This window comes from Ursus americanus, chromosome 19, assembly GCF_024610735.1.
Source record: "Ursus americanus isolate L20-20 chromosome 19, mUrsAme1.1.p, whole genome shotgun sequence".
In the NCBI taxonomy this organism is placed as follows: domain Eukaryota; kingdom Metazoa; phylum Chordata; class Mammalia; order Carnivora; family Ursidae; genus Ursus; species Ursus americanus.
In genome coordinates this window covers 54400563-54424212 of record NC_142145.1, presented here as the reverse complement: position 1 = coordinate 54424212, position 23650 = coordinate 54400563, and the positions used below count along the sequence as shown (strand labels likewise).

The window sequence follows — 23650 nt, the reverse complement described above, 5'->3', positions numbered from 1 at the left end:
TCCTTCTCTCTTTCTTTCTTTCCTACAATTCTTATTTTATTTTTTTTTATTATTTAAATCCAATTAGCCAACATGTAGTATATCATTAGTTTCAGGTGTAGTGTTCAATAATTTTTCATGAAAATGTTTTAGTGGTTTAGGAAAACATTGCTGCCAGTGAAATTTTAGCATGAGGCTCCCTTCCTTTGGTCTGTAAGATTTTTTTCAAAGACACTCCCCCTTTTCCTGTTTCCGTGTCTAGGAACACAGAGCTCCTGTCAGCACGGGAGAAGGAGAACAAGCATGCCACATGCCTCTGTCCCCTCTTTGTCTTGAAAGAGCAAGGGACATGCATATTCTTCTCAGTTCCCAGTGTCCTTGGAGCTCACATCTGCTTTACGTTTCCTAGCCTCACTGCCTGACATTTTTGACCTTTTGTAAAATGTGAGGACCTAAAAAGTAACAGTCTTTGGAATACGTAGCCACCAGGGCTCTTCCGGACTCTGTTAGGTCTAACTGTGCTGCAACTATGCTTTATCTGTGCTCTATCTCCTCCAGAATGTAGCGTTCTCCCTTAGTTGCCCCAGAATTTTCTAATAACGGAAGTACTTTTTTGGGGAGAAGGAAGACAGATTCTGATTGTGTCAAAAAGGACCATCAGAGAGTCAGGGCATTACACTTTCTGTTTGTTGTGGAGGCAGAGTGTCTGAACCAGGGTGGAAGTTGGGGGAGGGATGAACGCGATGCCTGCCTCCCCCCTGGCAGCAGGATGACTCATTCCTGGGCCCCCCCAGGATGGGCCAGCTCCTGCCTTCTCCACTGAGTCACATTAGTGCTATGGTTTATGGAAAGTCTTTCCGAACTGTGGCAAGAGGGGGTTGTGAATATATATTTTTTTCTTATAAAGTGATAATTATTTTAAGGCAAGCTTAGGGATTTGGAATCAGGCCTGCTGGACAGATGACCTTTTACAATTAGAAACCTTGGCATTTCCTTCCCCCCAGTATAAAAATTACTGCACTACCGTCTAACTCCGAAAGAACTGAACATTGAAGGTTTTAAGTATCTAATCAACAAACAGATAAAAGGGAATGAACGATAATGATGTGATAAAGTGTTCACTGCCCCATAAGAATATTTCATCCAGGCCTAATTGTGGTTGGGGCACCACTTTGGAAAGTAGACCCAGAGGGAAACTGATGCTGTGTCTCCCTTGGTCCTGATCCCTTGTGGGAGTCCAGGGTAACGCTGAGAGTGCAGAATGCCTGGTTAGTGAGAAGACAGCCCCTCCCTACCCCCACTGTCATCATCAGCAGCAACCACATCAAATGCTGTCCCAGACACCCACACCATGACCCCATGCAAACGCCTGCCCTGGGGGCCCTGGGGCCTGGCACCCTCAGTCCTTGAAGGCTCTAGGGTTAACACCTGCCTGGAATAGCTTCAAGATTCCTTTTATCCCCTCACATAATTGGGGTTATTAGAAATTTCTGGGGTTTAGGTGAGAAGGGAGATTAAATGAAGCAGCAAAAAGCACTCACACTATTTGTAATTTGAATTAAACACACTATTTCAACAACGGCAACAAAACAAAATCTTTCAACTGCTGAGAGGCACCTGGATGGCTCAGTCGGTTAAACGTCTGATACTTATTTCGGCTCAGGTCATCATCTCAGGGTCCTGAGACTGAGCTCCTCATTGGGCTCCACACTCAGTGGGGAGCCTGCTTAAGATTCTCTCTCTCCCTCTGTCCCCCACCCCACCCCATGCTCTCTCTCCAAAATAAATAAATAGATCTTAAAAAAAAGAGAGAGAGTCTGTCTTTCCCTCTGCCCCTCCCTCCCCCAACATCCGTGGACATGCGCTGTCTCTCTCTCTCTCTCTAAAAAAAAAAAAAAATCTTTCAACTGCTGAGAGAATCAGTCATGACAATGAACTGCTACTCAGAAATCTGGGTTTTATCACCAGCTCTTATCAAACTTTCTGGATCCTTAAAGGCAAATAACGTGGCTTGTCCGGTGGGCCTTAGCTTCTGCCTGAGTACTGCTTCCTTCCCTGGTTGGGGTCAGGGCTCCCTGCGGCCCAGATGCCTGCCCCTGTGGGAGAGCACAGGAGAGTGGGGGAGGGTGGAGAGACCTGCACCTCAGCAATTTTAGGTCTGTCTGTGGGCATGAGATGGCCCCTCCCCAGTCAGCCGCCAACCCTTCTGAGAAACTGACTTGAAACCCCACATGGGGCCAACGTCTCTCTCACTGTGCCCTGTGCCCTCAGGACCTGGATTCTGGACATGAAGGGCTCCACCCACTACTGGAAGGAAAAACAGGGACGTTGGGAGCAAGAAATCCTGGGTTAAAACTCTCAGCTCTGGCATTTACTCGTAGCCAAATTGTGACAGCACGGTGAAGAAATGGAGGTACGGTGCTGAAGGGCCTTGCACAGAGTGAAATGCCAGCTTTGCTGCTTGTCCTCTCTGCTTCGCTTTTGGCATAAAAACTGGGCCAACAAGTCTAGCCAAATGGCCAAAGGGGTAGGAATTATGACTGTGTTCTCTCCTTACCCCAGAAATCTTCTGGCAGAAGAAAACCTATCAAACAAGATCTCCAGTAACAGCCCCCTGATCCTTTACTTGCCTCAATGTCTTTGGTGACCCAGGAGGCTTGGGAGATAATGGGATAGAACTGTACCTTCAGGAGATCTCCATCCCAAAGAGCTTGGGAGGCAGGCCTCTGCCAGCCTTCAGGGCTGACTGTGTTAATAAAGAGCTCGGGGGGGGGGGGGGGCGTCCCAGGATTCTGGATCTGGTAATGGTTCTTTCTGATTGACCCTTGGAGCAAACCAAGGATGCCCCATTCCTTCCCTGCCCCTCAACTTCACTTCCACAGACCAGCTGCCAGGGAGAAGAGCCCGGTGGCTCCTGTACCTTTGGGAGACATGGTCCTCTTCAAAAGTCAAGGCTCCATCCTTCTCAGTCCAGAGATGAAGAATATTAACTGACCTTTTTCTCTGCTACTTACTGGCAGTATGTCACTATTTAGAAATATATCAAACTTCTCATCTTTCCTATTGGAATTTTCCTTCACTGCTTTCTGTTGTTGAGATGTGTTCAAGAAGAGATCAAATGCTGGAGGAAATATAAAGGGGAAACCACCAAAAAGATAGAGAATAAGGTCACTGGGGACTGGGAGTTCAGAAACAGAGCAGGGTGTCCTGCTACAGGAAGGAGCCAACGGTGAGAGAAAGTGAGAGATTAGGAGAAATTGTAGCATAAGACATAAGAACACACAGGTCTTCAATAGGTCGTTGAATCAGGGATAAATTGTGCATCAGAAATAAAAATGTTCAAGAATTTTGTGTATACTGTATCAGAATTGTCCTAAGATACATGTTACCAAAGAACCTTCTTTATTTAGTCCGGTGATCTTGAAATAAACCAACAGATACACAAACAAATAAGCAAGTGCCCAAGGGCATAAGGGCCCACATATGTGCTCATTTTACAGCCTTCCCAATGCCTGCATGCCTTGAGGGTCCCAGAAGCCACGAGGCGGCTGATAGTTCGACGTTATTTGTCATTCCAGAAGAACATCTTAAAACAGCTGTTTTAGCCACTTCCGCGAAGTAAGGGAATACAGTTCTTGCCAGCTCCTTGTTTAAATAGAAACATTTCAGTGATGCAGCCAGTAAAATCGGTAGCCTTTGACTTCTGGAGGCTGGGACGAAACCTGCTTTGCTTGCAAATAACAGAGCTGATTAGTGTCCAGCCTCTGATGGATATCTGGCCACTGCCCCAAACCGTATAATTGGCATCCTCTGCTTCTATCAGCCAGAAATACTACAGATGAAGCGCTGGAACTACCACACAGGGAGGTGTATGCTTTCTGGGTCTGGCTAATTAGATAATTTTCACAACCTAAATGCATTGACCAATAACCCAAAAATTCACCTCAGGCTTGGAAGAATTCATCAATGTATTGTTTGTGCCAAGAGCCACATCTCTGGCTGGCCTCTCATTCGGTTTGGTTTCTAGCTTTCCTTTGCAAGTGGGAGACATCAGTGATGAGTTCAGAGCGGAGGTGGGGAGGGCCAGGCAGAGGAATCCCAGAGTGATTGGCAGGTGGCAGGAGCAGCACCTGTCCCTGTCACATGCAGTAATCTGGCCCTCGGTGAGTTCGCAATTGTACTGTGGAAAGACTTATCAGCCAGCAAAGGGGGCCGCTGGGACATAGTGACAATTCAATTGTCTTTGTCTCCCTTAGAGGTACTGTTTAATTAACAAACGAAAATAATCCAGAAATGGATACCAACTACTTAATACATAAATTAATAACAGTGCCGTGAGTTGATTATCTAGGCAGTTTGGTCTTGAAATAACAACTCTATTTTATGTGAGCCTGGGAATTTTAAATAAAGGCTTCTTTTTTCCTTTTCATTCTCTCTTTTTCTTTTATGCCGTTAAATAGACATCTGAAAGTTGACAAATCCTCCTCAGATCCCAGTTTCGTCAACAAGCAAACCGGCCAGCAGGCTGGGGAATGCCTATTGTATTTCTCCTCTGCTCAGAGCAGACACCAAGGTACAGGGTGGGGGATAAGCAGACGCACTTCTCCCAGCCTCCCTGCCCTGAGAAGGGAGCAGGCAGGAGGCATGTGCGAATTCTGTTCATGAGGGAGAGAGCAAGAGAGGAATTTTCTAGGTGTCCTTAAACTCATTATTTGTTAATTAGAAGAAAGGATGCCACATTGAGGGATAAAACCCACCACGCTGAGAGGACCAGGAAAGCGGACATCCCTTCTCTGACTCTAGGGGATCCCATGATTTAGAGAGAAGCCTTCCAGCATGTTCACCATTCAGCCGGCTCATCAGGGAGTGCTTTAGATTAACAAATGCAAACATTCTAACATTACTGGAGGGATTATTACATCGTGTTAAATATTTCATTTGTCTGACATCACCCTACTGACTCAGTGCTATAATTTATTAAATCTGCCTCCTGGTAAAACTATTTGATCGTTTTTCGCGGCGGGGCTCGACTTTCAATGTCCTCTCCAGCCACACCTGCAAGCACTTCTCTTCCCTTTTGCTTCCATCAAGGTTCTTATTTCCCACAAGCAGCATGTAGGAGGTGGTGAATCCTGGCTACATGAGTAGAGCAGATGGACAGGTCGAGAAGTCAATGGGAAGGGGCAAAGGGGGGTGAAGGTACATCAAAGCTGGTATGGATGAACATCTGGTCTCCGTTGGACAGAGTCAGGACTCAGGCAATAAGCATGGAACCAAGGGGCCACCCGTAGGTCCAGGCAGGCAGAGAATGGACAACTTTCATCCGTGGAGCTGTCAGGACATCCCAGTCAGAAGTCATCAACAAGGTTGGTCCCCGTGAAAGCTTCTTGATAGGACAGCAATGCAAATTTTACCTTTGTCCTCCAAGATCATTCATTCTACACCTGAGTACTTTGCCCATTCATTTGATGACTGTTTGTAGAATACCGACTATATGCTAGCTACTCTAGAAGCTATAATGATCAAGGAATGGTCCCAGAACTCATGGACTTACACGGCCTGGTGAAATCTCTGCCTTGTACCTTGTGCCAGCTTCATTAGAGAGATCATTTTCAATCCTTCCAGCAACCCTGCAATGATAGATGCTATCATCACTATGTTATGGATGAAACATTAAATCCCCCTTGTGAGTTCACCCGGTCAGGAAGCCGCTGGCCTAGCATTTAGACTCAGACCTTTGGGACACCAGAGCCTGTGTTTTTTGTCATGGAAGGAGTGCCTACTCACCCAAAGTAAAGTGTAATGACTGTTATCCTTCACTTGGCTCCACAGAGTCAAAGGACAGTGTATATTCGCCTAGGACTTCTTGTTGAAGAAATTTAAAAAATGACACCATCTTTTGTGCTCATTGAGGTCTCAAAAAGGTGTTCAGGGTTTCCTTGGCCTTGCTCACATCTATGTCCTTGGGTTCTTCTGGTGGAATCCAATTCCATGGTGTTTTGTACCCCCTGCACCTCCGCCTGTCAGGAAATTGGGTCCATGTTCACTCTAGGAGGCTCTTTCCCAGACTTCAGTAAAGAGGAAAGCATGGTTATAGAGCAAATTATTTCAGATTAACTGCAGATTTTTGTCATTCTCAGAGTCTTTTAGTAACTCGGATAAAAAGCCCCTATCTCCTACCGGGATTGAGGATGGGCATGTTCAAGCCTTTGCACAGGGCATGAGGTGGGTGCAATTCTATCTGTGTCCCAGACACAGGCCTGCAGAGGTCTGAGCTTATGTGAAACCTCTGTGACTGTAACTGCATTATTATACTGAAGCATTTTTATTCTTAAAGTACAAATGACCCTTTCAGTCCCACTTGCAATTTCATCATGCAACCTTTTCTGTTAAATGGAGCTCAAAGACAGCCTGCAGCAGCGTGTAAAAGATGGCCACGCCACTTCTGCGTGGCCTTGGTCCTCTGTAGCTGGGTGCCTTTCTGCCCCTCCCCCAGTGGCACTGTTTCTTCCATTACTGCTCCCTCATGGTTTCCTGAGTGGATTCTTTTGATTAGACCCACCAGGATAGATTACGCAGAGCAATGTGGTATATCTTACAAGCCGTTAACTGATCTGCTGTGACCTTAGAATAGACAGGGAGAGAAATAATGCTGTCCTGTGACTTACATCTCAAAAAAGAATGATCATCTTCCAAATAACAAATCCATTTAAAACAATGTGTTCCCAACCATTTAAAATAATAGGAGAACATACCAAAAGCTGGATAAAAGTAGATTTAGTAAAACATGAACAGTGGCCACTTCTGAATGGTGAGATGACGGGTAATATCAAGTTTCTCATTGATACTTTCCCATCTCATTCAGTGTCTGTAACAAGCAGGTAAAAATATTCTAATCAGAACAAACACAATAAACATTGTGGTAAGTCTTATTTATGAAATTTTACCAAAAGCATTTGCATTTAAAATGTATATTATACACACATGAAATCTCTTGAGAGGACAGCTACAGCTGTAAGTTGACATTTCCGTAAAGTCTCAATTCCAGGCTTTTGTTACAAGTATCCATGACAAGCCTGAGTGACAATCCTACATAAAACAAATAAAAACTCTGGGTATCGTATTTTAAAAAAAATTGTTTTTTGATGCAGCAGTGACCTGGGAGTGGGAATTCAGAGAGAGAAAGGAATTACTGAGGCAAGTATTTCAAACCAAAGTATTTGCCAAACCTAGAGGAACCTGAGCTCCAATTTCCATAGTTTTTAGGGCAAGAGGAAAAGGAGACAAAACCTGGGGTCTGCCCAAAGTGAAAAGTCTGTCCACTGCCCTGCAAAAAATGTCAACTCCAACCAAATGGCTGATCTTCAAGAAAGGCGAACTGGGAGTAAACCCATATTCCTCTCCGAGGGGATAGCTGTAGAGATATCCTGTCCTGAAGATTTGGGCGGAGTAGTGAAAAAATATGCCCACCTTGGATTCATAACAACATGCCAGGTCTCCAGCAGGTGTGCAGCCCAAATTTGCACAGTATGAGTAAAGCTCTAATCCTGTACATTAGCAGAAAGCCACCCCAGGCAAGTGAGGCATGCAAGAAACAGCAAAAGCAAATGCAGATTCTTTCTGGAGTAATCTCTTCCCCAGATCCAACCTAGGTTTCAAAGGATTCATCCAGTTCCTTCAGACGAAACTCCACAGTCAAAAATCATGACGATGATCGTTTCTGTTGCCTTTGGCAAAAAGCAGAACTGAAATAGGACATTAGATATGAAACTGGCCAGACGACGGATAAAAAATAAGTATGGTTAATATGTTAAGTGATGTGGAAAGGAAAAGGATCAAAAATAGTAATAAGGAAAAGATTAGAAAGAAAGATCTTGGAGATTGGACCGAGAACCAAGTAGAATATCTAGAAATTAAAATATAGCAATTAAAATAAAAAAATCAGTGAATGTTGCTTAGGTAATCAAGACTTAGCTGAAGAGAAATTAAGTAGGAGATAGATATATCTGAAGAAATTTTCTAGAATTCAACCTAGTGAGAAAAAAGTGATGAAAAATATGAAAAAGAGGTAAAGATCTATGACAAAGTGAGAAAAATCTAACAAACTCTGGAGTTTCAGAAAGAGTGACTAGAATAGAGAGAGACAATCTTACTACTGCTGAGAATTTCCCAGAACTGAGGAAAAACAAAGAAGCTAGTGAATCCCAACCAAGCCTGGGAAATAAAAACACTAAGACACATCATAATGAAAGTGAAGAACAACAGATAGAAGGGAAAAAAATTCATGAAATCGGTCACAGATGAAAGATGGATTGCCTTAAAAAAACAGCAATTAGACTGACAGCTGACTTTTCAAAACAAAATAAAACAAAGCCATAGAAGACAACATTACAGTGGGGAAAAAGATTCCAATGTGCTAAAATAAAATAATAATCAGCCTAGAATTATATACCTGGCAAAAAAAAAAAGTCACTCAGTAATAAGGACAAAACAAAGATATTTTTAGATAAATAAAAACTAATAGCATTTTCAAATAATGGCTAACATACTCTAACCAAAGGAAACTTGGAAGGTTGTACAGTAGCTAAAGAAGAAATGTGATTGCCAGGTGGGAGATCTAAGCTGGACAACAGAAAGATAAAAAGGGGGGGCTAAAATGGGTGCAACACTAATGATAGACTATATTTAACAATAACAAAAATCTCTTAGTGATTTATTTTAAGAAGAGAGAAAACTAGAATACACAATGTGAAAAGCAGGGCGTAATAAGTATGGACAGAGGTAATCAGAATTATTTTAAAGGCCTTGTATCAGACAGTAGAGATATAAATTAACTATAGACTTTGATAAGTATTAATTAGAAAAATATATTGCATAACTTCCCAACTAGTAGAAGGGAAAGTGAAATGAGGGGGAAAATCAAATTAAAAGAAGGCAATAAAGGAAAGAAGGAATATGTAGATGGCGGGACAAGTAGAAGCACCCCTCAGAGATATTGAGGGTTCAGTTCCAGACCACCACAATAAAGGGAGTATTATAATAAAGTGAGACAAATGAAGTTCTTGATTTCCCAGTGCATATAAGTTATTTTACACTATATTGTGGTTATTAAGTGTGCAATAACATTATGTCTAAAAAATGATATGCATACCATTAATTAAAAAATACTTTATTACCAAAAAATGCTAACATCATCTGGACTTCCAGCGAATTTTACTCTTTTTGATGTTGGAGGGTCTTGCCTTGATGCTGTGGCTGTTGACTGAGCAGGGTGGTGTCTGCTGACCGTTGGGAGGGCCATGGCAAATTCTTAAAATAAGAGAACAGTAAACTTCACCATATTGATTGGCTCTTTTTCTCCTGAACAATTTCTCTGTAGCCGGAAGTGCTGTTTGATGGCATTTTACTCAGAGTAGAACTTCTTTCAGAACTGGAGTCAATCTTCTCAAACCCTGCCGCTGCTTTACCAACTATGTTTATGGAATATTCTAAACCCTTTTTTGCCATTTCAACAATCTTCACGGCATCTTCTACAGGAGTAGATTCCATCTCAAAAAACCCCTTTCTGTGCTCATCCGTAAAAAGCAGCTCCTCGTCCGTGAAAATGTTATCATGAGATGTCTGCAAATAGTCACATCTTCAGGCTTCACTTCTAATTCTGGTTCTCTTGCTATTTCCACCGTATCTGCAGTGACTTCTTCCACTGAAGTCCGGAACCGGTCAAAGTCATCCATGAGAAGTGGAAACAACTTCCAAACTCCTGACAATGTTGATATTTTGACCTTTTCCCATGAATCACAAGTGTCCTTAATGGCATCTAAAATGGTGAACCCTTTCCATAAGGTTTTCTGTTGTCTTTGCCCAGATCCATCAGAGAAATGAGTCCATGGCAGTTATAGCCTTATAGAATGTATTTCTTAAATAACAAGACTTGAAAGCCAAAATGATCCATAGGCTGCAGAATGGGTGTTTTGCTTGCAGGCAGGAAAACAACATTCATCTCGAACTTCTCCATCAGAGCTCTTGGGTGACGAGGTGCATTGTCAGTGAGCAGTCATATTTTTAAAGAAATCTTTTTTTTTAATGAGCAGTAGGTCTCAACAGTGGGCTTAAAATATTCAGTAAACCATCTTGTAAATAGATGTGCTGTCATCCAGACTCTTGTTCCGTTTACAGAGCACAGGCAGAGTAGATTGAACATAATTCTTCGGGGCCCCAGGATTTTCAGAATGCTAAATGAACATTGGCTTCAACTTTAAGTCACCAGCAGCAGTAGCCCCTAACAAGAGAGTCAGCCTGTCCTTTGGAGCTTTAAAGCCAGGCACTGACTTCTCCTATGTAACTGTGAAAATCCTAGATGTAATCAGCTTTCAGTAGAAGGCTGCTTCTTCTACATTGAAAATCTGCTGTTCAGTGTACCCACCTTCAGCAATGACCTTAGTTAGATCTCCTGGGTCACTGGCTGCTGCTTCTCCACCAGCACTTGCCTCTTCACCTTGCACTTTGATGTCATGGAGGCTGTTTTTTCCCTTAACCTCACAAACCACCCTCTGCCAGCTTCAGACTTTTCTCCTGCAGCTTCCTCACCTCTCTCAGCCTTCACAGAATTGAAGAGAGTCAGGGCCTGGCTTTGGATTAGGCTTTGTTTGGCTCAAGGGAACACTGTTGCTGGTTTAATCTTCTATCTAGACCACTCAAACTTTCTTTGTGTCAGCACTAAGACTCTTTTGCTTTCTTATAACTCATGTGTTCACTGGAGTAGTGTTTTAAATTTCCTTCAAGAACTCCTTTGCATTTGCAACATGGCTAATTGTCTGGCCCAAGATGCCTAGCTTTCAGCCAATATCAGTTTTTGACATGCCTTCCTCACCTAAGCTCAATCATTTCTAGCTTTGACTTGCAATGAAAGACGTGTGACTTTTCCTTTCATTTGAACACTTGAAGGCCATTTTGTGGTTATTAATTGGCCTCATTTCAATATTGTTGTGTCCCAAGGAATAGGGAGGCCTGAGGAGAGGGAGGGAGATAGAGAAACAGCTGGTTGGTGGAGCAGTCAGAGCACACACGACATTTATCGATTAAGTTCACCATCTGATACATGTGTGGTTCTTGGTGCCTCATAACGATTACAAGAGTAACACCAAAAATCACTGAACACAGATCATCATAACAAGTATAATAACAATGGAAATGTTTGAAATATCGAGAAAATCTCCAAAATGTGACACGGAGACACAAAGTGAGAGCAAAGGCTGTTGGAGAAAAATGGCACAGATAGACTTTCTCGACACAGGGTTGCCACAAACTTTTATTTGTGAAAAAAATATGCAATATCTGTGAAGCTCAATAAAATAAAATAAAATAAAATAAAATAAAATAAAAGGAAGCACAATAAAATGAAGTGTAGGACCAAATAGATGGTAGAAAAAGATAATCTCAATTCCACATAGAATTTAGAGCATCCGTTCTGGAGCACTATGCTTATTAACCTTAGACGTGCAAGTAAATGGAAAAATCAGAAGTTCATTAGCTTCTTTCTTCAAGCCATTGCTGGATAGTTGATTGATGGAATGTTTGTCTCCTTGGGACAGATTAATCTTCACAACCACCCTACCAACAAAATTCTACTGAAGCAAAGAAGACATCCTGTGAATGCATTTACAACATTGTGGGAATCCGCGTTCACCGAGGAGCAAACCTCAGTGACACAGTCCAGGATTCTAGTTGTAACTGCTCAACTCTACTGTTGTAATGTGAATACAGCCAGAGACAATATAGAAACAAATGGGTGTGCTGTGTTCCAATAAAACTTTATTTACACAAATAGGCAGTGAGTCAGATTTGATGCACAGGCCATAATTTACTGACCCTGTCTTAGTTTAAAAGGAATAAGAGGAGATGCCTTACCTCATCTCACAGAATTAATTCCAGCTTTTCAAGACTTGGCAAGTCTGTCCTGTAGTACAGTCTCTGTGGCAACCGGCGCTGCGGACCACATGTAAGGACTACTTCAGGCAGTAGTGGGGCTGTGCCAGGTAATTCACATATTGCCCTCTGATGTTCATGATGCCACAAAGCTACTGTCACCACAGAAGGCATAGAAGGATCTGGTCGCTCAATTAAGTGCCATCTTTTGCCACATGTATCTCACAAACTCATACCCACAACTGTGCTAAGGTGATGCTATGATGTCATCCCTGGAGGCTATGGACACCCCCTGGGGGATATCCTGGTACAGTAGACGGATTAACCTTGTCTAAATATATTGATTAGTATAGTGGAGGACAGTTGGTTCTCCCTCATGACTCTTGAAATTAGAAGCACAGCCAGAGGCTAAGAGCCCAGTAACACTAATCCCCTTCAGCCACTAACAAGGAATTCCAGAACAGCATTTCAAATGTGTAGCTTATGGGGATACATTATCCCAGAACTATGGGTACAGCTCAGAAAAGGGGAAGACGGATCCCATGGAGCACCCTGGGATCAGAGAAGGCAGTGTCTTATTCAGGCCTAAACAAAAAAGGCACCCAGCGGAGTGAAGTAAGAGGCGTCTGAACGGAAAGCAGAGGCAGATAGGAACTGGGAGAGGCTGCGGTGGGCGGAGGAGTGAAGCCCTAAGACGTGGAGACCTTTAGGAAACAGGATGAGTGCTAGCCCTGGAGGAAAGTGCCTTGGGCTTTAGGGGGCAGGAAGGGGCTGAGAGTTGGGGTTGGCACATGGGATTCTGCAGCAGGCCACGCCCTCGCCAGGTGCCTGGTGGAGCCCTTGACCTCTTTCTGTTCACTGTTGTTCTCTCCCGGGGAGGGGCAAACTGCGGAATAGCGTGCCTGGATTTGCACCGCTCACAAGGATACCCTGGGCCATGGAAATTCCTGTGGGATGACACTAAACCGTGCCCTACATTTAATTTTTTTTTCTTCTGACTTAGAACACATAGTGCAAAAAGCATGCTCTCTGTGAGCAGCCAAAGCAACTCATCGGGGACGTGCAAGCGTCATCCATCACATTCGGCATTTTGATCCAGTGTTCCGTCTGCGGCTTGAAATGACAGAGCTGCCACCATACGTGAAATCTGCCTTCGCTCTGTTTACTGTTTCATTTCATCCTTGATTTGCTGTCACTTTTAGAGGTATTGAACGCATTATCGAAGGGCTGAGTTGATGTCTAAAACACTCCTTAAACTGTCTTCGATTTTCACAGCCCAATATTGTAAGAGTTGCTACAACTGAAACCAGAGTGTAAAAATATTTGTATTCACTTATTGGAAAAAGTAATCAGCAAAATACTTCCACAATGTTTGAAGACCTGTTTGAATTGGAAATGATAGACTTATTATATCGGGACAGGTTGGTGTGTTCCGAGCTCCGGAGTCAGGGACGAAGTTAGCCGCACTATCTGGCCTGGAGTGTGGTCTGGCAGCACATCAGGGACGGCATTCAGCCCAGAGTCACACAGAGTAGGAGACGAGGAGAGGACAGGCTGTCTGGACAATGACAGCATGCATCCCATGTGAGAATTCCCTTTCCAGCAAACACCAAGGAAGCCTGGGAATGTGCCCACAAGAGCCGTGGATGCTCTGAAGCCTGGAGTGGAAAGCACACATCGGAATCACCCTGACTCCCGAGTGGTACCAGTGTGGGCATCAACCACTAGAAGGCAAAGATCGTTGCTGGGAGAAACGTGACCGAGGGGATGCGCACCATAGAGCTGAAGTGCGAGGTCTGTGCTTGGAGGACTTAACCGCTAGCCATGATGGCACAAATGCTTGCGGCTGTCTTAGATGAACGCACGGGCTTTGTTACAGGCGGGGCTGCTCTAACGGTGACAACAGGGACAATGCAGGTGAGAAGGGAAGAAGCAGAATGTCGAAGGAGGAGGACTTCCCAGAAGCAGGACTAGAGACTGCCTCGAAGGCTCCCTGCTGGGCAGCTGGGGGAACAAGAACAGGCAGGGGTCAGCCCACCTGTCCCAGATCCTTAGAGTCCTTTACCCCACAGCCCCCACCCCACACCTGTTCTGGAAACTCGTGAAATTCAGCCTGAGTCTGGTTTCTTCTGCTCCCACCCACCCCTCTTTTCTCTTATTTTCTCTAGCTTCAACTTACATTGACTTCCAATTCTCTCTACAAGCGTCCCTGCCTCTATGGCCTTAAATGATGCCTCCGGTTCAAGTGGATCCTGACATTTCCCTCTGATAGCATTCATTGAGCCACAGCCCAGGCTAGGAGAGGCATCAGCTTCCTCCAGGCTTGCTGCTCCTGAGGACATGACCATGGGCTCGCTCTGCACCCCACTTTCCTCATTTATGGAAAATAACCAATTAACAGGGCTGTGGTAGAAATTATTTAGGAGAGATACATCACTACATAGTTACTCAATGTAGATCAGTTTCTAGATGAGGATTCCCCAATTCCTATATTGGGGGAATTCTTAGTAATAATAAATACTATCATGGACACACTAGAATATTAATGATCTCTTTCTTAAATGCACACTCGGGTTACAAACTAAATGTAATCTTCAGTAAACTGCAGAGCTCCCTTGAATTCAGTCTTTTCTTATAAAGTTGGGAGTTAAGAACTCTTGCGTGTGCTAGTAAGGGGAGATATCCAAGCACAAAGGAAGGGGGTCCCCTGCCAGCATGATCCCGGTGCTCTCTGTGAGCAGATCAGGACAGCATAGCTGGGAGACAACACAGTACAACACTTACAAGCAAGGTGACTGGTGTCAGACACACCCAGAGTCAATGCCCTGCTCCTTTGATGACTTGACAAGTAATTTATGCTCTCCAAGTCTCGGCCCCCCAAGCTGTAAAATGGGGTAATAAGAATAACTACATAATAGAAAGACATCTTGTCAGAATTAAATATGGTAAGTACTCCAAAAATGTTACTTATGCTGTGTTATGATCATAGTTAATCTTTATTATTACGTGTTCCACATTCCACCTAGAAACTTATGTAGCTAAGTTGCAGCAACTGGATAATATCCTCTGTCAAACAAACACTAAAAGAAATGATACTGCCAATGCTGGACATTCTGTCCCGAAGCTCATCATTTATTTATTATATCATGACTCGTGAGTTTAATTATGCATGCTCTGTTCATGTTAAAGTTAACCTAAATAAGTGATAAGCACTGCATATGTTTACTTTTTACTTCTCAAGTACAATATTCTTTAATGAGCATAACTTTGTTTTATATGAAAATGCACTTCCTAATCAGGGATACACAAACATCATTTGGTTGATTAACAAATTTCAACTAAGACACAATTTCTAAATTAATGATTTCTAATAATTAAGTGTGAATATATTCTGGACAACGTACCAAGTGCTTAAGTTGGGCCAGGAAGGAAGTTGCATGTGGGGTAATTCATCAGTGAAACAAGGCAGATATGCTGCCCACTGTCCCGGGGTGGGAGATACTGTACACGTTACCCATCAGTGCGGGTATATGTGTAATTACATATACACATTACATGTGCACATAATCACACACACACACGCATGCATGTATTTTCGATTATGGTGAGGACTATGAAGAAAAAGCCATGAGGGAAAAGGTCAGGAAAAAGTTTTTCTGAGAAAGTGTATCTAAGCTAAAATCTGAAGGGTGAGTAGCCAGGCAAGATCATTCCCAGGGGAGGGAACAATGTGTTTGAAAGCCCTAAGATAGGGCAGGGTTTGGCCCCTTCGGGAACTAAAGAAGGCCAGCATGGGTGCATATTTGTGAGAGAACAGAGGGTAGGCAATGAGTCTGAAGAACTAGGTAGAGTCAGAGTTTGCAGGGCCTTGTAGACCCTATCGAAGAGTTTGGATTTTATTGCAAAGACATATTGAAGGACTTCAAGCAGTGGCCTGCCACGATCCTGTTTACATTTTTAAATGTCCCTCTTATTGCTTGAGTGGAGAATGCATGGAAAAGGGGCCAAGAGAAGGAAAGAGGGAGATCAGAATGAGGCATGATGATGGTGTGGACAGAAGGATAGCAGCAGAGACTGGGAGAAATGTTTGTGGGTGAACTCTCAGGACTGGGTGGTAGATTACATAAGAGGATTAAGACAGTCGGATGGCTAGAATGAATCTTGGGTTGCTGAAGGATGGAGGCGCCATTTACTAAGATGGAGAACAAGGCATGAGGATCGTATTCAAGAGAAAAGTATCAAGAAATCAATAGACTGGGGACACCTGGGTGGCACAGCGGTTAGGCGTCTGCCTTTGGCTCAGGGCGTGATCCCGGAGTTATGGAATGGAGCCCCACATCAGGCTCCTCCGCTATGAGCCTGCTTCTTCCTCTCCCACTGCCCCTGCTTGTGTTCCCTCTCTCGCTGGCTGTCTCTATCTCTGTCGAATAAATAAAAATAAAATCTTAAAAAAAAAAATCAATAGACTGGATTGTTTACCTATGGGTGAGCCCCCAGTTCCTGGATGTGTTTGAGCACAAATGTTTCTTAAAAAGATGTGTGGGGAAGAAGTTCAGATTAGACGAATTTTAGGTTTTGTTTGTTCTACATCTAGAGTTTACAACTACTGGATAGATGTTAGCCTAGGAAGATTAAGACGAGAATACAGACAAAGGTTTGGCCATCCCTTGAACTATGGAATTGGGTACAATGTACAATTTTTATTGCCTTTTGATAGCAAAAGAACTGACACGTCTCTGTATTATGTGATATTGTTACATTATGGAAATTTGCATTTTCAAGATTTAAAATAATGGAGTAACATTGTTAATAAAGTCTTACTTTTGCACAAAATTCAAAATAATGTCAATCCTTTAAGTTAAAAAAATCAAGAGTTGTGATTTCAAAGCTGACAAATCCTGTGAATTTTGAAATGTGTTTATATTGCTTTCCTATAGCTGGTAAACAGAAACACTGATCCTTCTTTTCTAGAGTTAGTGATGAACTATGAAGTTTTGAATTAAGATATAGAAGAAAGCATCTCCACCTGCAGTGAGATTTTCTATCTAACAGAATTACAGGATTTTAACTTAGAAATGATCTTCCCTACACCGCCCCCCATAGATGCAGACTTATACAATGCCATGCAGTCAGGAGAATTAGTGAATCATCCTTCCTTCCAAATATTTCACACGTACTCTCAAATGTATTCTTTTAAAAAGGATCTTTCTTCTCTTCCCCTTTGTTTCTCATTTTCCCAAAGTGTAGATTTAAAGTAGGTTGTTAGCAAGTTTTGTAGATGGTGTTTAAACCTCGATGATATGTGGGGAGAACAGCAAGTATCAAGTCAGAATTTATTCCTTACATTTCTATTCCCTCGAGGAGGAGGTACTGAGAGATGGAAAAAGGCCTGTCATCATCAAAACACATTGGAGAAAATAATTTCCCACTGAGAAGATAAAATTCTGTGGGCTGTCTCTGCAGTTTGAGCTCGGAGGGTAGGATCTGTTCAAAAGAACTTGTATTAGCAAGATATAAATGACAATCAGATTATTTAACCAATGGGTGGAAAAAATCACGCATCCATGCCGGTAGAACTTTTTCTTTGTTTTTCAAACTTGTTCAGCTGTTTTATTTTCTCTCCATATCCTGTTCAGAAAAAAGAGGAAATAATAGATCACATCCTGCATTGATCCCAAAGTCCCCCTCTCTGTGACTTGTGTAAAAACAGATTAGAACGCATGGAACAATTTTTCTGCCCCGCATGCAAGAATAAAAATCTAAAGCTCCATAATTCCTCCTTGTGCAGGACTTTATGGTGTTTCCACGCCTGGAGAGATAATATAAGATGAGGCCAAATAGAAGACGGTATTTCGTTGGCGTTCCAAAACAAAACTGTTTGCTTCTACTTAAACTGGAGAGACATTAGTAATTCAGACCAAGGAAAGCAGAAGAATACACAATACAATAGAGAGTAACAGAAAGCCTTCTGGGCCCTTGTCCCACGGACCCATCAAGAGGCCCTGGGGATGTGTCTGTTAGCCATTTGTATGTCTTCATTGGAAAAGTGTCTGTTCATATCTTCTGCCCATTTTTTGATTTGTTTATTTGTTTCTCGTGTATTGAGTTTGAGAAGTTCTTTGTAGATCTTGGATACCAGTCCTTTATCTGTAGTGTCATTTGCAAATATATTCTCCCATTCCGTGGGCTGCCTCTTAGTTTTTTTGACTGTTTCCTTGGCTGTGCAGAAGATTTTTATCTTGATGAAGTCCCGTAAGTTCATTTTATCTGTTCTTTCTCTTGCCTTTGGAGAAGTGTTCAAAATCATTAGCCATCAGGGAAATTCAAATCAAAACCACACTGAGATACCACCTTATGCCAGTTAGAATGGCAAAAATAGACAAGGCAAGAAACAACAATTGTTGGAGAGGATGTGGAGAAAAGGGATCCCTCCTACATTGTTGGTGGGAATGCAAGTTGGTACAGCCACTCTGGAAAACAGTGTGGAAGTCCCTTAAATGGTTAAAAATTGAGCTACCCTATGACCCAGCCATTGCACTACTGGGTGTTTACCCCAAAGATACAGACGTAGTGAAGAGGAGGGCCATATGCACCCCAATGTTCATAGCAGCAATGTCCACAATAGCTAAATCATGGAAGGAGCCGAGATGCCCTTCAACAGATGACTGGATTAGGAAGTTGTGGTCCATATATACAATGGAATATTACTCAGCTATCAGAAAGAACGAATTCTCAACATTTGCTGCAACATGGACGGCACTGGAGGAGATAATGCTAAGTGAAATAAGTCAAGCAGAGAAAGACAATTATCATATGGTTTCTCTCATCTATGGAACATAAGAACTAGGAAGATTGGTAGGGGAAGAAAGGGATAAAGAAAGGGGGTAATCAGAAGGGGGAATGAAGCATGAGAGACTACGGACTATGAGAAACAAACTGAGGGCCTCAGAGGGGAGAGGGGTGGGGGGAATGGGATAGACTGGTGATGGGTAGTAAGGAGGGCACATGTTGCATGGTGCACTTGGTGTTATACACAACTAATGAATCATCAAACTTTACATCGGAAACCAGGGTTGTACTGTATGGTGACTAACATAATATAATAAAAAATCATTAAAAAAATAAAAATTAAAATTAAAAATTAAAAAAAAAAAAGAGGCCCTGGGGATGAATCGGGTGTGTAGGTAGGAGAAACTGCAGGGGCAAACGCCGAAGTTCAAAGAGAAAATCCAGTGTGAATGTGGATTTGCTATCCCTCGTTCTGGTTTTAAACATGTAGCTTGCAAACATACTGATATTCCCTCAGATCAAAACAAATTAAAACAACAAGGAGAAGAAAAAAGAGGTAAGGGAGATGAATTGAGACTGTCCAACTGTATTTCAGGGGAACTTGTGCTATAGCAATACTTATCACTCCTTGGTGATGAATTAAAATCACCTGCCAATTAGGAAGCAGACAAAGGCAGATGGAGCGTAAGTGTCCCCTTAGGACATTTGCCCTTCTACGATCTAATTTCTATGTGATTAGAGAACGCCTCTCTTCCTATCAACCAAGAATTGCAGGGGTTTTACAAACACAAGTGTGAGATCTAGACATAGTAATATTCCATTTATCCAACATCTGGGGAAAAAAAACCCTAGCATTATCACCTATAGGAATTTTCCAGATGACTACGCATAGCACTTAGAGTACTAAAAGTTAAAAGAGAAGAATTGCCAGTTTTGACGGAAACCCTTCACACTGAATGCATGTTTTCCCGACTTCTTCCTGTATATTTTGCTGTTAATTCCCAAATATATATCCTCAACTGACACATTTCTTCTGAACCCTAGATTCTCTATCCTGGTGCTTCCTCGGCAGACCCAACTGAAAATCTGTTTATCATCTCAAACTTAGCATGGCGATCCTCTCCCCTGAACCCTTTCTTTCTCAATAAATGACAACTTTAACCTTCCATTTGCTCAGGTCAAACACACTGAATTTATTCTGGATCTATATCTCTGTTTTTCTCTGTTTCTGTGTCTCCCTCTCTCTCTCTCTCTTTCCCCACATTCAACCCTTCAACATTTTCTGCTGGGGTGATCATCAAAATATATCCACAATTGGGTCACCTCCTCCACCACCAGCCTGGCACAAGCCACCATCATCTGTCACTTGAAATATTGGAGAAAAAAAAGAAATATTGGAAGAGATTTCTTTTCTTTTCCTTTTTTTTTTAGAGAATGGGAGAAGGAGTGAGGGGAGGAACAGGGAGAGGGGGAGAGAAACTCTTAAGAGAGCTCTACACCCAGCATGGAGCCTGACTTGTGACTCAATCTCACAACCCTGGAGATCATGACCTGAGCCAAAATTAAGAGTCAGACACTTAACCAACTGAGCCACCCAAAGGCCCAGGAGAGATTTCTAGCTAGTCTACTTTGCCTCTGTGGTCTATTCTCCAGTTCAGGAATTGAAGTAACTCCTCTAAAATGTTAAGTTAGGGGACACCTGGGTGGCTCAGTCAGGTAAGCATCTGCCTTCAGCTCAGGTCATGATCCCAGGGTCCAAGGATCAGGTCCATGTCTGGCTCCCTGCTCAGCGGAGAGCCTGCTTCTCCCTTTCCCTCTGCCCCTCCCACCCCACTCATGTTCTCTCTCGCTTGCTCTGCTCTCTCTCTCCAATAAATAAATAATCTTTTAAAAATTAATTAAAAAATAAAATGTTAAGTTAGTATGTGTTTCTTCTCTATTTAAAACCTCCAATGGCTGGGGCGCCTGGGTGGCACAGCGGTTAGGCGTCTGCCTTCGGCTCAGGGCGTGATCCCGGGGTTATGGGATCGAGCCCCACATCAGGCTCCTCCGCTGGGAGCCTGCTTCTTCCTCTCCCACTCCCCCTGCTTGTGTTCCCTCTCTCTCTGGCTGTCTCTATCTCTGTTGAATAAATAAATAAAATCTTTACAAAAACAAAAACAACAACAACAAAAAACCTCCAATGGCTTCCCACCTCACTCAGAGCAAAAGCCGAAGTTAATCCAATAGGCTTTGCATGAGCTATTGACGCCGGCGGTATGATCTGACTGTTCTCCCAGCACCCATTCCATTCATGGACATGCCAGGCACACTTCTGTCTTTCCACACGCCTTCTCTCCATTCTGGAATATTTTCTGCTAAAATACCCACCTGCCTTATGTCTACAAGTCTCCATTCCAACATGATTTTCTCTGCAACTTGCCTAACAACCTGATCATAAACACCTCTCCAGCCCTATTCCTTCTCACTGCTTTGTTTTTCTCCACACATTTACCATTGTCTAACACAGTGTGTGTGCATGTGTATGTGCGTGTGTGTGCATGTGTGTGTGTGTCTATGCAGGCATTCATTCATTATCTGATGGTTAAGGTCTCACCTATGAATAAATGAATAAAATATATATTAACTCTGAGATCTCAGCTATATGTTGAATAACTGAGATTGACCAATAAATGGCCTTCTAACACAGTAACATTATTCCACTTGAAAGTACATCGTGATATGTCTAATATCTTGTCAAAGGGCTGTTTGAGGAGCAAGCAAGTTTAAAAATTATATGGGGGGTGCCTGGGTGGCTCAGACTCTTGATTTTGTCTCAGGTCATGACTTCAGGGTTGTGAGATCGAGCCCTGCGTCCTCTGCACTGAGCATGGAGCCTGCTTGGGATTCTCTCTCTCCCTCTCCCCCTCCCCTGCTCGCAGTCTCTCTCTCTCTTTCTCTCTCAAAAACAAACAAACAAACAAACAAACAAACAAACAAACAAACACATGTGGGAGCTCCCTTTAGCTGGCCTGGACAATGATTTACTGGAACAAGGGCCTCACCTTTTTTCCAGTGGAGGGAACGGTACACTAGATTGCCGTCTCTGGGAACAGCAAAGTCCATCCTTGTGGCAAATCCATGCTGGCCAAGGATTTCTGGTGCTCTGTTGCTGGTTTTCTTAAACAGCTCCCAGCATCAAAACCAGAGAGACAGGACCAAAGGGTCAGATTACTGTGCTCAAGATTTCCCTCTAAAAAGGGAGAACTATCAAGGAGGTGAGTTCTCTCCCAGAAAGGCATCCCTGCCACAGGTGGCCAGCATGGAGGTGGCATCTGAGGGCCTCTGGCTCTCTTCTCTTGCTTTCCTCATAAAATCTACTCTCTAACCCATGCTTTGGGGGCATCCCCATGACCACCTTCAGGTTCAATGATTTGCTGGAAGGACTCACAAACTTCAGAAAATCTGTTATACTCATGGGTATGGTTTATTATAGCAAAGAGACACAAGTCAAAATGAGCAAAGATAAGGAGCATATGGCAGAATCCAGGAGAGAGCAGACACAAGGTCCCCATTATCCTCTCCTTATACAGTTCTTTGACAGTGCTTAATTCTCCCGGCAAAGATGTGTGACACATCCAGAGTACCCGCGACCCGGGGAGCTCACCTGAGCCTTGGTGATTGGTTGAGTTTTCGTGGGAGTTGTCATGTAGGCACGGTGCTCCTGTGTGGCTGACCTAGCTCCTCTGTCTCTGGCCTCTCCAGAGGTCACAGTGACACTGTGTTGCCAATGGCTGCACCATAAATCACACTGTGGGCATAGACTATCGGGTGTGGCCCTGGTATATACAAAGACACTAGTCAGACAGGGTACTCCGAGGGCTTAGAGGTTATTTCCCAGGAATTGGTCAGAGGCCAGGCTTTTCTTTGAAATGTGCAGAGTTTGAACACCCTAGCCCTGCTGAGTGGACACTTTACCACACACATGCCAGGTGCCTTTGTCGAATTCATCCTTGGCCTTTGCACTATGGGTGATGACTGTGAAGCAACTGGCCTCACGGGGCGTAAAACGATGCGTCTGTTCCTCCTGACCTATCAGAAACAGAGTTGGTTTCCTCCTTCGGCCATAGGAGAGACTTCACTAAAATGCTATTTGTAGTAGTGACTTAATAATAAGAGCCTGGCAAGTTCATTCACAAACCAAGTGATTAAACTCGATTTTCTAAAGCCAACACGTGGTAACACGGTCAGATGAACAATGGAAGTTTTCTGTAACAACCATATTATATACATTTCTGGCAGATTAAACAGATTTCTAGATTATTTACAATAGACATTTAAATCTTGATAATAAGAAAATATAAAATATGAAAACATAAAGAAGACTTGTATCGTTCTCGGCTAGATTCTTTGTTTAGACTACTTCTGTGATTTCCAGAATGAAAACATTCCCTAACCTTGTCCTCTGTATCTTGTCCCGGGACAATAAAACCCAAATTGCCCTTTGAATTCTCTAAGTCCTGATGGCAACAAAATTATTCAAGAATTCTTATTGGGGGGTGCCTGGGTGGCTCAGAGGGTTAAGCGTCTGCCTCCAGGTCAGAGCGTGAACCCAGGGTCCTGGGATCAAGCCCCACATCAGGCTCCCTCCTGAGTGGGGAGCCTGCTTCTCCCTCTCCTGTTCCCCCTGCTTATCCGCTATCTTTCTCTCTCTCTGTGTCAAATAAATAAATAAAATCTTTAAAAAAAAAAAGAATTCTTATCAAACACAACCTTAACTTACACTCTTATAAGGAAGGTTATTCAAAAAGAAATTCAGGTTCTTAATTTCCAATTTCCACAGTGTAGATATTATCCATTTGTGCTTTGACTAAAGCAGTGGAGGCAGAGGGAGAGGACCACTACGAAGAAGCCTAGAAACAAAGGGGAGAGCTATTTTGCAGCCTTATGTGGGTTCATTTGTGGAAGTTGCTTTTGA

The 23650-nt window shown here is 43.0% G+C and overlaps 1 long non-coding RNA gene across 1 annotated transcript; it reads right to left on the bottom strand.

Annotated features, from left to right (window-relative positions):
* Positions 1-3266: 3266 nt before the first annotated feature.
* Positions 3267-22873, bottom strand: LOC148108518 (uncharacterized). The gene is made up of 4 exons (XR_015727814.1): positions 21738-22873; positions 6735-6847; positions 5767-6047; positions 3267-5609 (listed from the first exon to the last, which is right to left on the bottom strand). It is a non-coding gene; the product is annotated as an uncharacterized LOC148108518 (long non-coding RNA).
* Between the last annotated feature and the right edge of the window lie 777 nt (positions 22874-23650).